At 42.5% G+C, this 17,457-nt stretch overlaps 1 protein-coding gene across 6 annotated transcripts in view; it reads left to right on the forward strand.

The window, feature by feature from the left end:
* The first annotated feature begins 11,717 nt into the window (after window positions 1–11,717).
* TAOK1 (TAO kinase 1) overlaps window positions 11,718–17,457 on the forward strand; it is a 149,805-nt gene continuing 144,065 nt past the window's right edge. For 5 of the 6 annotated variants that reach the window (XR_004960429.1, XM_036269938.1, XM_036269934.1 and 2 more), the window contains exon 1: window positions 13,832–13,893. The gene's annotated coding sequence lies outside the window, so the exon portion shown is untranslated. Of the gene's footprint in view, window positions 11,829–13,831; window positions 13,894–17,457 lie in introns of those variants that run through there. The other variant, XM_036269936.1, reaches the window with a different exon arrangement.

Below are 17,457 nucleotides of genomic sequence, written 5' to 3' on the forward strand. Positions count from 1 at the left end.
GCCTAGCATAATGCACATAATTGACACTCAATAAATTTTTGCTATCTATCAATTTAATTACCCCATAAGCATATTGTATCTGAGTTGTCCATGTGACAGAAATTGGGTTAGGAGTGGGAGATGAAATAAGAATGAGTGAGCCCTGGCCAGTTTGGCTCAGCACTTAGAGCGTCGGCCAGCGGACCAGAAAGTCCCAGGTTCAGTTTCCGCTAAGGGCACGTACCTCAGTTGCAGTTTGTCCCCGGCCCTGGTTGGGTAGTGCAGGAGGCAGCCACTCGATGTGTCTCTCTCACTTGATGTTTCTCTCTCTTTCTTCCCCTCCCGCTCTATCTGAGGATTAAACAAAACAAAACAAAACAAAACAAAAAGCAAAAATGTCCTCGGATGAGGATAAAAAAAAAAGAATGAGTGAATAAAAGCTGTTAACCTGGCCCTGGCCAGTGTGGCTCGGTTGGAGCATTCTCCCGTGCACCAAAAGGTTGCCGATTCGATCCCTGGTGGGGGCTGGTGCGGGAGGCAGCAGATCAGTGTTTCCTTCATACATTAATGTTTCTCTTTCTCTCTTTCTCTTTCTTTCTCCCCCTCTCTCTAAAATCAGTAGAACATATCCTCAGGTGAGGATTAAAAAAAGAAAAAGATGTTAGCCTGGAGTGTATGGAAGAATAGCAACTACAAACGTTAGTATGATAGAGAACTCTAGAAAGTGATGCACACTCACTAGAGTTCCCAGGAAGTTGATGTCACCTTGGCACTATGTGCTTGGCTGATGGGTATTTTCTGGGTTCCTGCACATGTTAGAAAATTTTCAGGGTTGTTTAAGGTTCTAAGAATGTCTAGAAGGTACCTGCTTCCCAAACTGATGTACATACCAGATTTACACCTGGCCCTGTCCTATGAACCATGTGTTTTCTGCTTCTCTGTGTTGCTTGAATCTCTTTAAAAAAATTTTTTTTTTTTTTGTCCTGGCTGGTTTGGCTCAGCAGTTAGAGCATTGGCTCGCGGTCCAGAGAGTCCCCAGTTCGGTTCCCACTAAGGACACGTACCTCGGTTGCAGTTTGTCCTCAGCCCTGGTTGGGGTCATGTGGGTGGCGACCAGTCGATGTGTCTCTCTCATGTCGATGTTTCTCTCTCTCTCTTTCTCCCTCTCTTCCTCCCACTCTATCTGAAGATAAATGCAAAAATGTCCTCAAGTGAGGATTTAAAAAAAAAGAAGAAAAAAAATTTTTTTTATTGATTTTTTTAGAGAGAGAGAGAGAGAGAGAAACATCGATGAGAGAAAACATTGATTGACCGCCTTCTGCATGCCCCCCACTGGGGATTGGGCCCACAACCTGGGCATGTGCCCTGACCGGGAATCGAACCGGCGACCTCTTGGTGCATGGGTCGACACTCAACCACTGAGCCACACCGGCTGGGCTGTTGCTTGAATTTCAAAAGTATATTCTGTGAATGGAGTACACCCTGCCCATTTCTTAGAGTTATGGTGAAAATCAAAAGAGGCCATAGATATGAAAGTTCTATTGTCAGCAGGTGATAGTTGCTTTCTTTTCCTGACCACAGTAAGTGCTAATATATCTTACTCTAGCTAGCATCCCCACAAAATCATATTATTTGGCCTCACCAGCAGTTCTATTCTACTTGTAGTAAACATCTGTTGTTGTTGTTTTGTTTTAATTTTTTATTTTATTGATTTTAGAGAAAGAGGAAGAGAGAGGGAGTGAGAGAGAGAAACATCAATGAGAGAGAACATCGATTGGCCACCTCCTGCATGACTCCCACTGGGGATCGGGTCCACAACCTGGGCATGTGCCCCAACCGGGAATCAAACCGGTGACCTTTTGGTGCATGGGTCGATGCTCAACCACTGAGTCACACTGGCCAGGCAACATCTGTTGTTTTTGTCTGTCCAAAATTTCTCCCTCTTCTTCTGGCAAAAAGTACCTGACATTCCTTTGGGGAATTCATCTGCACTAATCTATGTAGTTCTTGTGAGCTACTACTCTAAGCATCTTGCCACAGGATGGACACACAGTCCCAGCTAGAGCAATCAAAATGTCTCACTCCCTTGGTGAAGTGACTAGCCCACTGAAGGGCATCTGACACAGAGCCCAAGCTGGGCTACTCGAAGCTGTTCTTTTGGATTTTATATATTGTTATTTGAGAGTGAGAAATTTTCTTTTGCCTTTGGGATTACTAGATTGAGATTATGTAAATCTGGACTTCTGTGACCATTCCTTTCACTCCACATTGTCCCCCCCAAAACTACTAAGATGAAAGTTCTCCTCAGTATGTTCTATGTGAAGCCTGCTTAAACCTCTCATGGAAACATGTCTGTAGTCCATAAGCCCCAAATTCTGGTCTGCTCATCCTCACAAAATTCCAAATGCCTTCAATTTCTTTTTTTTAAAATATATTTTTATTGATTTTTTTAGAGAGAGAGGAAGGGAGAGAGACAAACATCAATGTGAGAGAGAAACATCAATGGGCTGCCTCCTGCATGCCCCCTACTGGGGATCGAGTCCACAACTCCAGCAGGTGCCCTGACCAGGAATTGAACCAGGACCTCTCAGTCCATGGGACAATGCTCAGTTCACTGAGCCACACCGGCTGGGCGAGAATTTTTTTTCCTTTTTCATTGATTTTGAGAACGAGAGAGAGAAACATCAGTTGGTTGTCTCCCACATATGACCAGGGCCAGGGATTGAACTTGCAACCCAGGTATGTGCCCTTGACTGGGAATCAAACACTTCACCCTTTGCCCTGGTGGGCTTGGCTCAGCGGTTAGAACGTCGGCCTGAAGTCCAGAGAAACTAGGGTTCAGTTCCCGCTAGGGGCATGCACCTCAGCTGTGGTTTGTCCTCGGCTCTGGTTGGGTAGTGCGGGTGGCAACCACTCGATGTGTCCCTTTCACGTTGATGTTTCTCTCTCTCTCTCTCTCTGTCTCTCTCTCCCTCCCTCCCACTTTATCTGAACAAGAAATGAAAAAATGTCCTCGGGTAAGGATAAAAAAAAAAAACCTCCACCCTTCAGTGTGCGGGCTGATATTCTAACCACTGAATTACACTGGCCAGGGATTAATTTTTATATTTATAATACTGTGACATTTTCATGTTGAGAATATTTATGAAGCCCGGCCGGTGTGGCTCAGTGGTTGAGCATCGACCCATGCACCAAGAGGTCACCGGTTTGATTCCCGGTCAGGGCACATGCCCAGGTTGTGGGCCCAATCCCCGGTGGGGGCATGCAGGAGGTGGCCAGTCGATGTTCTCTCTCATTGATGTTTCTCTCTCTCTCTCCCTCTCCCTTCCTCTCTCTCTAAAAATCAATAAAGAAAAAAAAATTTTAAAAAAGAGAATATTTATGAAGAGGAAAAATAAAGAATGAGTTTTATGTCAGTCATTCATATGGTGCTATTTGATAACTAGAATAGACCTCTGTCTCCTGTACAGAGGTTTTAGGCAGCAGGTGAGAGCCAGCTGGTTATATAGGAAAGGTCACACAGCAGGTAAGCTTAAGTGGTTGTATAAACCTGAACAATGGGACAAGGGCTCCTGTCATTTGTGGTCATAATACAACATATCAATAAAGGAAATATCTGGTTAAAAACAATATTAAAAATGTCCTTGATTAATTTCCTTTGTGTAGAGAGTATCAATGGCAGCAGTCAGTGTTAGAGTATAAATGGCAACAGTGGGAAGCACCTAAGCCCCCCAGTTGCACCTTTCAATACAAACAATAGACAACCTTAGAACAAAATCCAGTCTATAGAGAAAAATATCCAGGCAATTGGGAGAGATAGTAAAAGAGAAGATAGAAAGATTCAAGCATCTAACAAAATTCTTTTAACTCCTAAGGCACTGGACTTTTTACTTACAAGGTCTAATAAATTTTCTTCTTTTTCTTTAAGCTGATTTGAAGTGTTACCTTTAACCAAAAGACTTCTTACTAGCATAGTATTACTACCTAGTAAAGAGGAGACCCAAAGACAATCCCAGGTCAACAAATATTAACTTATTTTGTGTTTTGATTGCCAGTTGTTTCTGTTTCATATTCTATGTGGCACAACTCTAGTAGGAATTTGTGTTTTTTTAATACTGGCAGATGTCAGCCAAAGAGGAGGACATGACAAAATCACCAATTGGCCTCGAAGATACATTCCAAAAACCTCTCAGGCCACAAACATGCTGTCCAACCCTTCCCACGTTCACAGATGTCCCAGACAATCATGATGCACTTGGATCATGGGGTGCCTGCCAGAGGGTAGTGTCAGAGCCGTAGGATGAATATTTACCTTCTTACACATGCAGAATAAGAGCTAATACTTTAAAACATTTTGCATGAGCTAGGCACTTTACATGTTATTTTATTTAATCCTCACACAATCATCTGAAGAAGGTAATGATAACTCTATTTTACACATAAGGAAAGGAACATTCAGCCTAGTTATGAAATGGACACAAAATAACTTAATCACTGACACTAGTAAGTGATGGAAGTGGGACTCCATGGTCAATATTTTTAACTACTGCTGTCCTACCTTCACATCCACTGCTTGACATCTCCAGGGTTGAATGTCCTTTAGACTCTGTGCAGCTGCTTTAACTTATTCATGGCTCACTGCAGATGCTTATCCGGTAGCTACCTGAGACTGAAGGGTTTTCAGGTTAGGACTTGCTTTTTTTTTTATCCTCACTCGAGGACATTTTCCCATTTTTTGTTCAGATAGAGTGGGAGGGAGAGGGGAAGAGAGAGAGAGAGAAACATTGATGTGAAAGGGACACATTGAGTGGCTGCCTCATCCACGACCCAACCAGGGCCAGGGACAAACTACAACTGAGGTACATGCCCTGAGCATGTATCTCTGGACCTCAGGCTGACACTCTAACCGCTGAGCCAAACCAGCTAGGGCTCAGGTCAGGACTTTCTTGAACTGAATTGTATTCTACCATCCTTAGGGTACCTTGGCCCAACATTTATCTATTCCAGCGGGTTAAAATGGAATATTCTGCTGCCTTCATATGCAGGTTATTTTTTAAATATTGACATTTTAAAAATTTCAATTATAGGGGAAAGCAAAGCTCCAGAAACAACTCTGTATGAGATGAGCTTTATTTTTCAGCCTATGAAGCAATGCTTATATATCAGGCAGCCTCTGTAGACATGCCTGAGTGAGGTTTGACAGCCAGGCTGTAACTTACCTTAGTTGGTCCTGGGACCTAAAGACAAAATCTATGGATGCACTGATAATAGCCCAGAATGCACGGAATGCATTTACAGTAATGTATTTATTTATTTACTTGATGATTATCCGTGCCATAGAGTACCTCACCCCTGGTTTCTAAACTGGAAATTCTAAGGTATGTCCTTTTCACACACTGGGCTTTATTGGTTTCTGCTTTCTGTAAGGAAATAGAGATTTTCATAAGTAATCACAATGTTACTGAAAAAAAAAAATCACACAGTAGCTAATTCTGGATGAAGATATGACCATGACCAATGAAGGTTTTATTAAGAGACTGGTAGAATACCCAACGAAAAGTTTTCTCTTTCTGTTTCTAAATATGCATGCATGCACACCCATGCAGATGCACAAATACACACACACACTTCGGAATTCAAATGATCTTTCCATATTATTTGCATCATTCTTGTAAGTATAGACTTTTAAACTAAAGGAACTATAGAGACCATTTTAGTCCATTGTAGTTAGAGAGAGAGAGAAACATCAATGTGAAAGGGACACATCGACAGGTTGGCACCCACACAACCCTAACTGGGGCCAGGGACAAACTGCAACCAAGGTACGTGCCCTTAGCGGAACTGAACCCAGGACTTTCTGGTCTGCGGGCCGATTCTCTAACTGCTGAGCCAAACAGGCCAGGGCTAGATGATGATCTTGGGCAAGTGACCCTGTATCTACCTCACAAGTTTGTTGTTAAGATTAAATAAGATGATGTATAGAAAGAGCTTATTCTTGGTTTTGTCTCTGCTTGGGTAACTTTTCTATCAAGGTCAAAACATAATTGATACACATTCTTCATCCCCAATGTACAGGCTCAAGGGATACCTGATTGAGATATGAGAAGGCCTGACAGGGAAGTGACACTTGAGCTGAATCTGGAAGCATATTAGCTACAGGGAAGGCATTTCAGACAAAAGAATGCAGTGCTACATCCTATTAGCATCCTAAGACAGCATATTAACAGTTAGCAGAAGAGTGAATTACAGTTCAAGGTGGTGGGAACATTCTAAATAAGGCTAAAAAGGTATACAGGGATTTTGTTTAGATTTTATTTGGAGGACTTCAGGAAGCCACGGAAAAGTTTTAAGCAGAGACATTACACATTCAACTTTTAGAAATTGCATTTTAGAAAGATTAAAACCATTTACCCCAGTATAGAGAATGGGGCACCCTGAGGGGCAAGAAAAGTACCTGAAAAACAATCACAGTACCCCAGGTGAGAAACTGAGATACAAACCACCATAGTAGAGGCAGTGGGGAGGAAGAACAGAACAAATCAGAGAAATGTTCAGAAGTTCCATCCACAGAAAGTGCCATTGACATTATTTTCATATCATCAATGAATATAATTTTCTTTTTTTAATATAATATTAAAAATTAAATAGCTGATTTGTTTTGCAGTATCTATAATGATGCTTTTCTATTAAACAATTTGATGTTGAGACAAGCCTGTGTGTGTGTGTGTGTGTGTGTGTGTGTATAATGTGAAGAGTTTAAGGAGGGAGGCCTATTGACATCAGATCATAGGCACAGATCAGGAACAATAATAATAATAAAAGACAGTCAGGGTCTGTTAAGATGCCCTGTGTGCTGAGGAAACCGGGCAGGGGCTTGGGATGGGAGTGAGAAACTATAATTTATGGTAGAGATGGAGGTAAGTGTGAGAATGAGGTCATGGCAGATACAACATATTATAAAAAACACCACTTACACAACATCAAACCTTTAGTTTTAACTACCAGTTTATAAGAAATATGGGCATTGAAGCACATATGAAATGACATCGTGAAGATGCAGTTGGCCAAGTCCAGAATGTGGAAAATTATACTGGATATATAACCCAATTTCTTCAACAAATAAACTGCATACAAGAAAGAAGGAAAGGCCCTGGCCGATTTGGCTCAGCAGTCAGAGCGTCGACCTGTGGTCCAGAGAGACCTGGGTTTGGTTTCCGCTAAGGGCACGTACCTCGGTTGCAGTTTGTCCCTGGCCCTAAGTGGGTCGTGTGGGTCGCAACCACTCGATGTGTCCCTTTCATGTCGATGTTTCTCTCTCTCTCTCTCTCTCTCTCCCTCCCACACTATCTGAACAAAAAATGGAAAAATGTCCTTGGGTGAGGATTAAAAAAAAAAAAAGGAAGGCCCTGGTTGGTTTGGCTCAGCGGTTAGAGCGTTGGCCTGCGGTCCAGAGAGACCCGGGTTCAGTTCCCGCTAAGGGCACATACCTTGGTTGCAGTTTGTCCCCGGCGCTGGTTGGGTCGTGCGGGAGGCAGCTACTCCATGTGGTCCTTTCACATTGATGTTTCTCTCTTTCTCTCTCCCTTTCTCTCTCTCTCTCTCTCTTTCCCTCCCTCCCATTCTATAAAAATAAAAAATAAAATAAAATAAAATAAAGAAGGAAGGTCTGGCTGGTGTGGCTCAGTGGTTGAGCATTGACTCATGTACCTACAGGTTGCCGGTTCAATTCCTGATCAGGGCACATGCCCAGGTTGTGGGCCTGTTCCCCAGTAGGGGGCATGCAGGAGGTGGCCATTCAATGTTCTCTCTCATCGATGTTTCCATCTCTCTCTCCCTCTTCCTTCCTCTCTCTTTCTCTAACACCAATAAAGAAAAAACAAAAAAAGGAAAGAAAGAATAAAGGAAGGAGAACTGTTGTTATGCATGAGAAGACTTAAGAGGCATATTTATCAATGAAATGAAAAGTGTAGAACTTGTTCAGGTCCTGATTCAGATACATGGACTGTAAAAAAAGACATTTTGGAAACTATTGGGAAAAACTAAACATGAATTGGGTACTAAATAATATTAAAGGATTATTGTAAAGGTGTGATAATATTGTGGCTATATTACAACAAAGGTCTTTGTTAGAGATACATATGAAGTATTTACAGATGAAATGTTATGACAGTTTACTAGAGATTCACTTAAAAACACATCAGGCCCTGGCTGGTTTGGCTCAGCTGCTAGAGCATTGGGCTGTGGACCAAAGAGTCAAAGGTTCGATTCTGGTCAAGGTCATATACCCTGGTTGTGGTTTGGTCCCTGGCCCTGGTCGGGGTTGTGTAGGAGGTAACCAATCATTGTGTCTTTCTCAAGTTGATGATTCTCTCTCTCTCTCTCCCCCACTCTATCTGAAGATAGATGGAAGAATATCCTTGGGTGAAGATTAAAAAAAACCACAAACACATCAGGAGGGCCTGGCTGGTGTGGCTTAGTGGATTGAGCATCCTCCCATGGACTGAGAGGTCCTTGTGCAGTTTACTGTCAGGGCACAAGCCCAGGTGTGGGGTTGATCCCCAGTAGGGTGCGTGCAGAAGTCAGCTGATCGATGTGTCTCTCTCACATTGATGTTTCTATCTCTCTCCCCCTTCTTCTCTCTCTAAAAAATCAATAAAAACATATTTTAAAAAATCAGGAGGGAAAATAGGTAAGAGAATAAGTAAAACAAGAATGATAAAGTGTTGATAATAGTTGAAGCTGGGTGATGGGCACATGGAGGTTTATTATTCTATCTTACTCTTTTTTCTTTTTCTTTCTTCTTTTATTTTTTATCCTCACCCGAGGACATTTTCTCGTTTTTTGTTCAGATAGAGTGGGAGGGAGAGAGAAGAAGAGAGAAAGAGGGAGAGAGAAACATCCACGTGAAAGAGACACATCGATTGGCCGCCTCCTGCACGCCCCCCACTGGGGATTGGGCCCACAATCTGGGCATGTGTCCTGACTGGGAATCAAACCAGTGACCTCTTGGTGCATGGGTTGATGCTCAACCACTGAGCCACACTGGCTGGATGTGCATTTTTTTTTACTATGTTCTCTTAAGAAACAAATATTCTTGCCCTGGCCAGTTTGGCTCAGCGGTTGGAGCGTTGGCCCGCGGATCCGGAAAGTTCTGGGTTTGGTTCCCGCTGGGGGTGCATGCCTTGGTTGCAGTTTGTCCCTGTCCCCATGGAGTTGTGTGGGTGGCGGCCAGTGGGTGTGTGTCTCTCACATAGATGTCTCTCTCACATCGATGTTTCTCTCTCCCTCCCTCTCACCTTCCTGCTCTATTCGAACATGGATGCAAAAATGTCCTCAGGTGAGGATAAAAAAAAGAAAGAAATGTTCTTGATGAATATTTAGAACTTAAACACTGCTTTTTTCTTTTTTATTGATCTTAGAGGGAGGAAGTGAGGGAGAGAAACATCGATGTGAGAAACATTGACCAGTTGCCCTCCCCATGTGCCTCAACCGGGGATTGAACCTGAAAACCTGGGTATGTGCCCTGATCAGGAATCAAACTCGCCACCCTGTGGGGTACAGGATGACACTCTAACCAACTGAGGCACAGTGGTGAGGGCAAAGGCGTATTTTTTATACTGAGGGGCAGTTGCCGTTTGAGAGTGTTTGACAATGTAGGTGAAAAGAGGAATGGCTGACTCAGAACAAGGGCCTTTAACTAAGAGAATCTTTGGAACAAATAATTTGTATATCCCACTGAAGCAGATAGCTTGTGTTTCTGATCACAGCAGTTTACTTTCCCAGTTTATTGTATCTTCCAATAATTGTTTTGGAGTACATTTTTACTCATAAATCCTATACAACAAATATATTTATATCAGTTTTGTTGGTTGAAGAACCGAGACCTTTATTTATTTTTTTATCCTTACCCGAGGACATTTTTCCATTTTTTGTTCAGATAGAGTGGGAGGGAGAGAGAGGAAGAAAGAGAGAGAAACATCGATGTGAAAGGGACACATCGAGTGGCTGCCACCCACACGGCCCAACCAGGGCCGGGGACAAACTGCAACGGAGGCACGTGCCCTTAGCAGGAACCAAACCCGGTTTTTTTTCTGGACTTCAGGTTGACGCTCTAACCGCTGGGCCAAACTGGCCAGGGCAAGAACCGAGATTTTTTTTAAAGACTGCATTTTGGACACATCTTTCAGTTCTTGTGTAAAATTGCTCTTTGTAGTCCACGGAAGGGGTTTTTCCCTAAAAAAAAGTTTTCACCACACACACACACACACACACACACACACACGAGAGGCTCTATTTATTTTCTGAATTAGTACTTTTAAGGATTCTGTTGACTGCTCTTGTTTAAAAAATTTCTCATCACTCAACCTACTAAAAAAAATCCACAAAAGCTTTTCAAGAATTTCTCTTTTCGCCCTGGCCAGTTTGGCTCAGCGGTTAGAGCGTCGGCCTGCGGTCTGGAGAGACCCGGGTTCGGTTCCCACTAAGGGCATGTACCTTGGTTGCAGTTTGTCCCCGGCCCTGGTTGGTCGTGCGGGTGGCAGCCACTCGATGTGTCCCTTTCACATCGATGTTTCCCTCTCTCTCTCTTCCTCTCTCTCCCTCCCACTCTGTCTGTACAAAAAATGGAAAAATGTCCTCGGGTGAGGATAAAAAAAAAAAAAAAAAAAGAATTTCTCTTTTCTACCGTCACCAACATACAGAGTGGCTTAGCTCTGTATTTCTAACTCTCATTACCTTTCCAAAAATTATTATAAACTATTAGAATCTTAAAAACTCAATTATATACTGATTACGCTGACCAGTCTACCTCTTAATTCCACGGAGGGGTTGAACTAAGGTATGTAAGAATGGGATATTCTACATGTCAGGGTAAACTTCTCAATAGCAGAACCAATGGTGGGCGGATGGGAAAATGGAAGGAAGAGATAAGCTTTTCTTTCTCAGATTTTAGTGTGACAGGAATACACCTGATGCGGGCGAGGCATAAGAAAGCTTCCAGAAGAGTGAGGCCAGGCTGGACAGAGGCTGGGGATCAGGGCCACTCTGGAGGCTCCGCCCAGTGCAAGTAGTTGCGCGCTCCCGTGAGGTCGTGCACGGGTACGCAGTCGTGTCTCGCGCGGGGTCCGGCCTGTCAGGCGGGAAATCTCGCGAGATCGGAGACTGGGATGACTGTCGGGAGGAGGGGAGTGGTGTCGGGGAAGGGGGGGGAACCCGGGCAGCGGCGGGGTTCTGTGGCTTCAGGGCTCGGAGAGAGAGAGGGAGGGTGGCAAAGAGAGTGAGTTGGTGCCGCCGCCTGCCTGAGGAGAGAGGAGGGGTCCCGCTTGCCTGCGCCCTTCGCGGGCCGAGAGCGCCAGGCACCCGCGAACCTCTAAGGCCTCCCGGCCCCTGGGGACCCCGCCCCGCCGGCCGGCCCGCGGCCTCTCTTCCCTTTGTGAGCGCCCCCTTCCCTGGGGTGGTGGTGCTGGTGGCAGAGGGTTGTGCGTGGGCCCGCCCGCCGAGGGGCCGCGGCGGGGGACCGACAGGGCCTCGGCTGTGTGAGAACGGAAGGCGGCCGAGGCCCGGGCCGGTTCCCCCGAAGTGGCGGCGGCTCCCGGCACTTCCCCGCGCCATCTTAGCCGAGCCCAAGCGCTGAGGGCGCCTCCTCGACCCCGGTCGTCCCCTCGCCCCCCCCCCCCGCCCCTTGTCGCAGAGCTTGGGCTGGGCGGCTCGCTGGGGCTCCTGGGGGGGGGGCGGCGGTGTGTCGCCAGGCCCCCTCCTCCTCCTCACTCCTCGCCTTCCAGCGTAGCGGCTACCCCAGCGCTGTAGGGGGCTGCGCCTGCCTACTCCGCCCCAGACCTGTCGGCGAAAGGGTAAGGGCACCTCTGCTTTGGGAAAGGGAGACTTGGAGGGGGCGGGGAAATTCGGCCCACTCTGGCCTCTGGGCGGAAGAAGGGATGTGGGGGTGGAGTGGGGGAGGGAGACAAGGAGGGTCTGTGATTCAGTGGGTGGGGTGAAGAAGCTGGTGAGGTGGACGCCCTCCTGTTTTGAGGGGCAAGAGCAATTACTTTTCTCTTTCCTGAGGGTCACCGGAAGGGGTGGTGGAAGGGGATGCCTCGAGGAAGGTGTGGCCCTCAGAGGGAGACGGGGTAGATGTGCACCCCGATTTAAAAGGCGCGAGGTCCCTTTCGCTTCTGGTCCCTCTGCTCCTCTCCTTTGTAGTGTCTGTGTTCTCGGGAAGGGAGACTGCTCTGGGTAGCCTGCTGGGTGGATCCCCACCCCCCAGGAAATCTATACCCCTCTTATGTGGAGGGTGAGGGGGTGATGGGAGCGTTTTTCCCCCCCTCCCCTTCCCCCTACCCCATCCTTGAGTCTGCTGCAATGCTGCAGAAGTCCAAGACAGTTTCTTCATATACAGGCCCGTGTATACACTGAAGGGAGGGGGAGCAGGAGAGGGAAGTAATGGCGCTTCCCTTGGAAAGGTTACTCTTTTTCCTTTGGATTTAAATCGATAACAGTACCGGTTTAATACTCTTCCCCTGAGATCTGCTTCTGGAAAGTATATCTGTTCCTGTTATTATTGTTGGGGGATAAGGCTTCTCGAGAGGGACCCTGCCATGTTAGAACAGTTTTAATGTCTCTCGCTCTCAAACACTGGATTGACATTTTTGTGTGTGAGCATATTAGGTTTTCGTTAGGATTCAAATAAGATAACTTTGTACCTCCTACTCCTTAATTTTCCTTTTCGTTTCTTCCTATGACTTTGTAGTTCTTGAAGAATTATTAAAGATCATTGTATACAAACAGGCCGTCTGATGGACATTCTTCCCTGAGCTGTGAATTTTTAGGGTTAATGCTATTTTGTGTGACACCGAAATTGGAAAATTTTGAAAACTTTGATTAGGTTACAAATCTTTCTGTAGCAAATGCTGTGTTTCTTAAGGAAAAGAAAAACAAACAAACAAACAAACACTGTAATTTGCTTTAATTATGCTGTGAAAGTATCTATATTCTGTGTCAGTAAGTTGTTTTTCCACTTCTTTTGCTCCATATTTGTTTAAGAGAAATCCTCTTGTCTGGTTTACAGTAGTACTTGTTGGTTTCATCCTTTAGTAGAGTAGAAATAAATAAAATAAATATTTTGACATTCTGAAAGTGTGTTAGCCTAGTGTATTTTATTACTGAAGAGTAGTCTTGAAGTCTGCTGTTGATACTTTTTTCTTTGGTATTTAAATTTACTGATAAAGTGATTTCAAAATGTTCCATAAATGAATATTCATAGTATGAAATAAATTTTTCACAAAACAATGAAGATAACTAAAAATATGTTTGTACAGATATGAGTTGTCTTGATAATTTAGTAAGAAGTTGTTATTTGGTGTTTAAGCTTCAATTAATGGGTGACTTATTTTTAAATACTTTCAAATACTATCTACATTTAATATCCATAAGAGCTATTGTGGTGTTTTTGTATATGTTTGTTTGTTTGCATTTTGAAACCTATTTTAAGACAAATTTAAAGATGTTAGTAGTAGGAGTGTTAGGCACTAATTTAGTTTCTGTCATCTTATTTCATGATTTTGATACAGGGAGACATTAATTGTCTGTTAAATTGGTTTTATTATTTTTCTCAGAACATGGATTCTTGCTTTCTTTATTCTTTTGGATTTGTTTTAACTTTTAACAGCACTTCTCATAAATCTTTATTTCATGACACAAAGCTGCATGTTGTGGCATGTAGAGTTTCCCCCTCCCTAGATGGCAAATTATTCCATAAAGTCTAATTCTCTATGTTATGGTTTGTGGTTGATAATTCATATATACTATCATGTATAAACTACTGCTGAAGTAAAGATTGACTTTTTATCTTGTAAAGATGCAGGCAGAGAAGATTTATCAATAAAGGTTACCAAACTTAAGGATGTACACAAGATACAGGTAAACTATTTGCTATAGTTCAGCATGTTAGAACTAAAAGGTACTCTTTAAGACAACTAAAAAGAAACCTTGTTTTTCTTAGCTGGTAGTAATTCTGCTAAAAGTGGTAAAAGTATGTTCATGATCAATTAGATAAATTCATTATTAAGGAAAAACTGCTGGAGGGTAGGGTTGTTTTAGCCGACCTCTGATGCCACTGTCAGAAAGATAATACTGAGAGCTTTTAGTCTGGGTTGGTTGATTTCAGATTAGTATGGTACTTCTGATACTAAATAGTTCATCTACAAAATGGCAGTGTACATCACTTCCTGTTCTTTCACAACTGGCCCTGTCTCTGGATTCCCTTTTAATGACTTAATTTTTGGCATTCTGATTCTGATTTGTTAATTTGGTTGTAATTCTCATGTTTTATAGATGGAAGAATTTCTTAGAATCAATTGGGTTTAAAGGCTTTGAATAGTCTAAGATTATCTTGACAGTAACTAAAAAAGTTCTTTCTAAACTAAGGAATAGTTTCTCAAACAAATTTAAATGACTAAGGAATAGTTTCTCAAACAAATTTAAATTCTGAGAGACTTTTAAGAAAAACAACAATGCACATTAGGACCAAAAGTATGAGTGAACTGAATAGAAAGTAATTATTATATTTTCTATAATACAGATTTTGGGAGAACTGTGGATATGGCAATTAATCGAATGTGCATTAAATATAAAACAAGCTTTCTGTATATCAAGGCATATATATACATGATATTTGGTTTCGTGTTATGATGCCATCTCACTAGTAAAAAAGAAACTGATTAGTTACAGAATACCAGAAAGACTGGATGCTCTTCACCAACCATGAAGAATATAATTTGTTTTAAAAATTAATTGGTACTTAGTAAATATGAATACTTAATAAACCCAAGAGTTATCTAGGGTCCAACTACTGGCATTGAAATTAGAGTTGAGATCAGTTCTAATTACCTGGAAATAAATTCTGTCTATTTTCTTCCCCCCTTGATTGATTTGTGTATTAAATTAAAGTCAGTTAATTTTTCACCTGGCCGGAATGACTCGGTTGAGTGTTGTTCTGTGCACTGAAAGGTTGCTGGTTCTATTCCTGGTGGGTTGCTGGTTTGATCCCCATTTGGGGACCTTACAGAAGGCAACCTAGCCCTGGCCGGTTTTGCCTAGTGGTTAGAGCGTTGGCCTGCGGTCTGGAGAGACCTGGGTTTGGTTCCTGCTAAGGGCATGTACCTCGGTTGCAGTTTGTCCCTGGCCCTAGGTGGATCGTGCGGGTAGCAAACACTCAATGTGTCCCTTTCATGTCGATGTTTCTCTCTCTCTCTCCCCCCCCCCCCATCTGAATAAAATATGGAAAAATATCCTTTTGTGAGGATAAAAAAATTAAAAATTAAAAAAACAACCAAGGAACCTATCTGATATTTCTCTCTCTATCTCTTTCTCTCACTCTCTCTCTCTTTGTCTCTCTCTGTCTCTCTCTCCCCCTCCCTCTCTAAGCATGTCCTCAGGTGAGGATTTAAAAAAAAAAAGTAAGTTGCCTGGCTAGTGTTGCTCAGTGGATTAGGCCCCATCCCATGGACTGAGAGGTCCTGGTTCTATTCCAGGTCAGGGCACATGCCTGGGTTGTGGGCTCAATCCCCAGGAGGGGGCGTGCAGGAGGCAGCCAATCGGTTTCTCTTTCACATCGATGTTCCTATCTCTCCCTTCCTCTCTCTGAAAAAAACCAAAAAGTTAATTTTTCCATTGTATCTCTTTTTGTTTTCAGTAGTCTCTATTACTTAACAATAATTGCACTCATACTGTTGCCGGAGAATTGAGTGGGTCGGATTTCTCTGTCACTAATCGGAGTGGGGTTCTTGCTTTATCTTGAGAAAAGGAATTTTCTAAGACTCGCATGGGAGAATGAGTGGTTTTTATTTGCGTAGAGTTATATTCCTTGGTTTGCAAAGTCACAGTTCCCTTAAGTTAGTCCTGGAAAACATGCAGCTGTGGGTTCAGTAGAGCAAGAAGCAGAGCCAGTGTCCAGAGCTTTCATTCCATGATGGAGTTGAATATGATGTAGCATTAGGCTAGATCCAGTTCATCAGTCCATTGTGTGCATACCACATGATCTTGAGCGAATGCATGAGAGTGTGCCCCCTGCACTAGGAGTCCCAAGAGAGCCAAGAGCCAAGACAGGGAACTTCCTTTGTACAGGAGTTTAAATATCTCAGATTTTGTGCCCTTGCAGTGGCCATGCCTAGTCTGGCCAGTTACCTGTTCCCAGGTATGATTGACAGGCAGGAACCTTCTCATGGCACCCAGAGCTTACTGGGTATGTGTCTGTTCAGTCTCTTTCTCCATCGATTTGTGGGGAACAGATCTTGGGAGTATTAACTTCAGCTTTCTGGCAAAGCTGTGTAAATGGCATGCCTATATTATCTAGTCTCCCCTTCTTTCTTGTTAAATAATAACCAGGTTATTATAATGATACCAATACTAATTTAACCTTTTTGAAATTAAGAGCTTTTTTTGTATGAATTAGTTATGGCTGCTGTTAAGTTCAGGATCATATATGAATGAATTTCTTCCAAAAGTGTTATTTCTGTATCAAGTCTTGCATAAAATTGGACTTGTTTCATTAATCAGAGTGTCAGCATATGTTCATCTTCCTTTAGGTTTCTGTACTTATATTCATGGCTGGATTATTTTTTAATTCCAAATTCTAAAATGTAAGTGAAAAAGATACAAGTCTGTATTATTTCATTCCATTTTGTTGTTGGGTTCAAATTTTTTAGTGATAAAAATAATATTTAATTTCATTTAAGATGTCTTGTTTCTTCTAAAAAGTCAACATGAATTTAAAAATTGTGTGGATGGACTAGAAACAATTTTCAATTGGGATGTACTCTGTCAACATTTGGTAACAATTATTTCTATATCAGTCTCTTCCATTTGTGCTAGAAGCAGACTTTTTGTTCTGAAATAAATGGCCTATAAAAAGGTGGCAAAGTTTTTCAAAATATAAGTACTTGGCATGTAAATAAGGTAAATAAAAGTACAGGTTGCTAAATACTTTGCATAACAGATAAATAGTTTGTTAAAAATGCCAGTGTTAATGATATTGTTATTTATAAGATAACTACATTTAATTAGCCTCTAATTTATCTTTAAAGCTGAGAAGGGGCTAATTTTTCCTTTTGATAAAATTTTTCAGTATTATAGTTTTGTACAGATTTAGAAGTAGATGAATCACTTCATTCAGAAAGATATGCAAAGTTTAGTTTCTGAGAAAAGCATTAACAAATAATGGAATGGAACAAAACATTCTGATTTGCAGCCACCAATGATAATAAAACTGGCACTTACTATATCTTAATTTCACCATTTATTAGCTGGTGAACTTGTTTATGTAACTTTTAAGCCTCACTTTCCCCATCTATAAAATGAAGGTAGTATCCACTTTACAAGGTTGTTAGGTTTAAATGGGATAACCCTTTTTAAGTACTTAACATATTGCTCGGTACATAGTAAGCACTCATTAAGTTTTTGGCTATCACACACTAAATGTTTATA

Source organism: Molossus molossus, unplaced genomic scaffold (assembly GCF_014108415.1).
Source record: "Molossus molossus isolate mMolMol1 unplaced genomic scaffold, mMolMol1.p scaffold_m16_p_19, whole genome shotgun sequence".
Classification (NCBI taxonomy): Eukaryota; Metazoa; Chordata; class Mammalia; order Chiroptera; family Molossidae; genus Molossus; species Molossus molossus.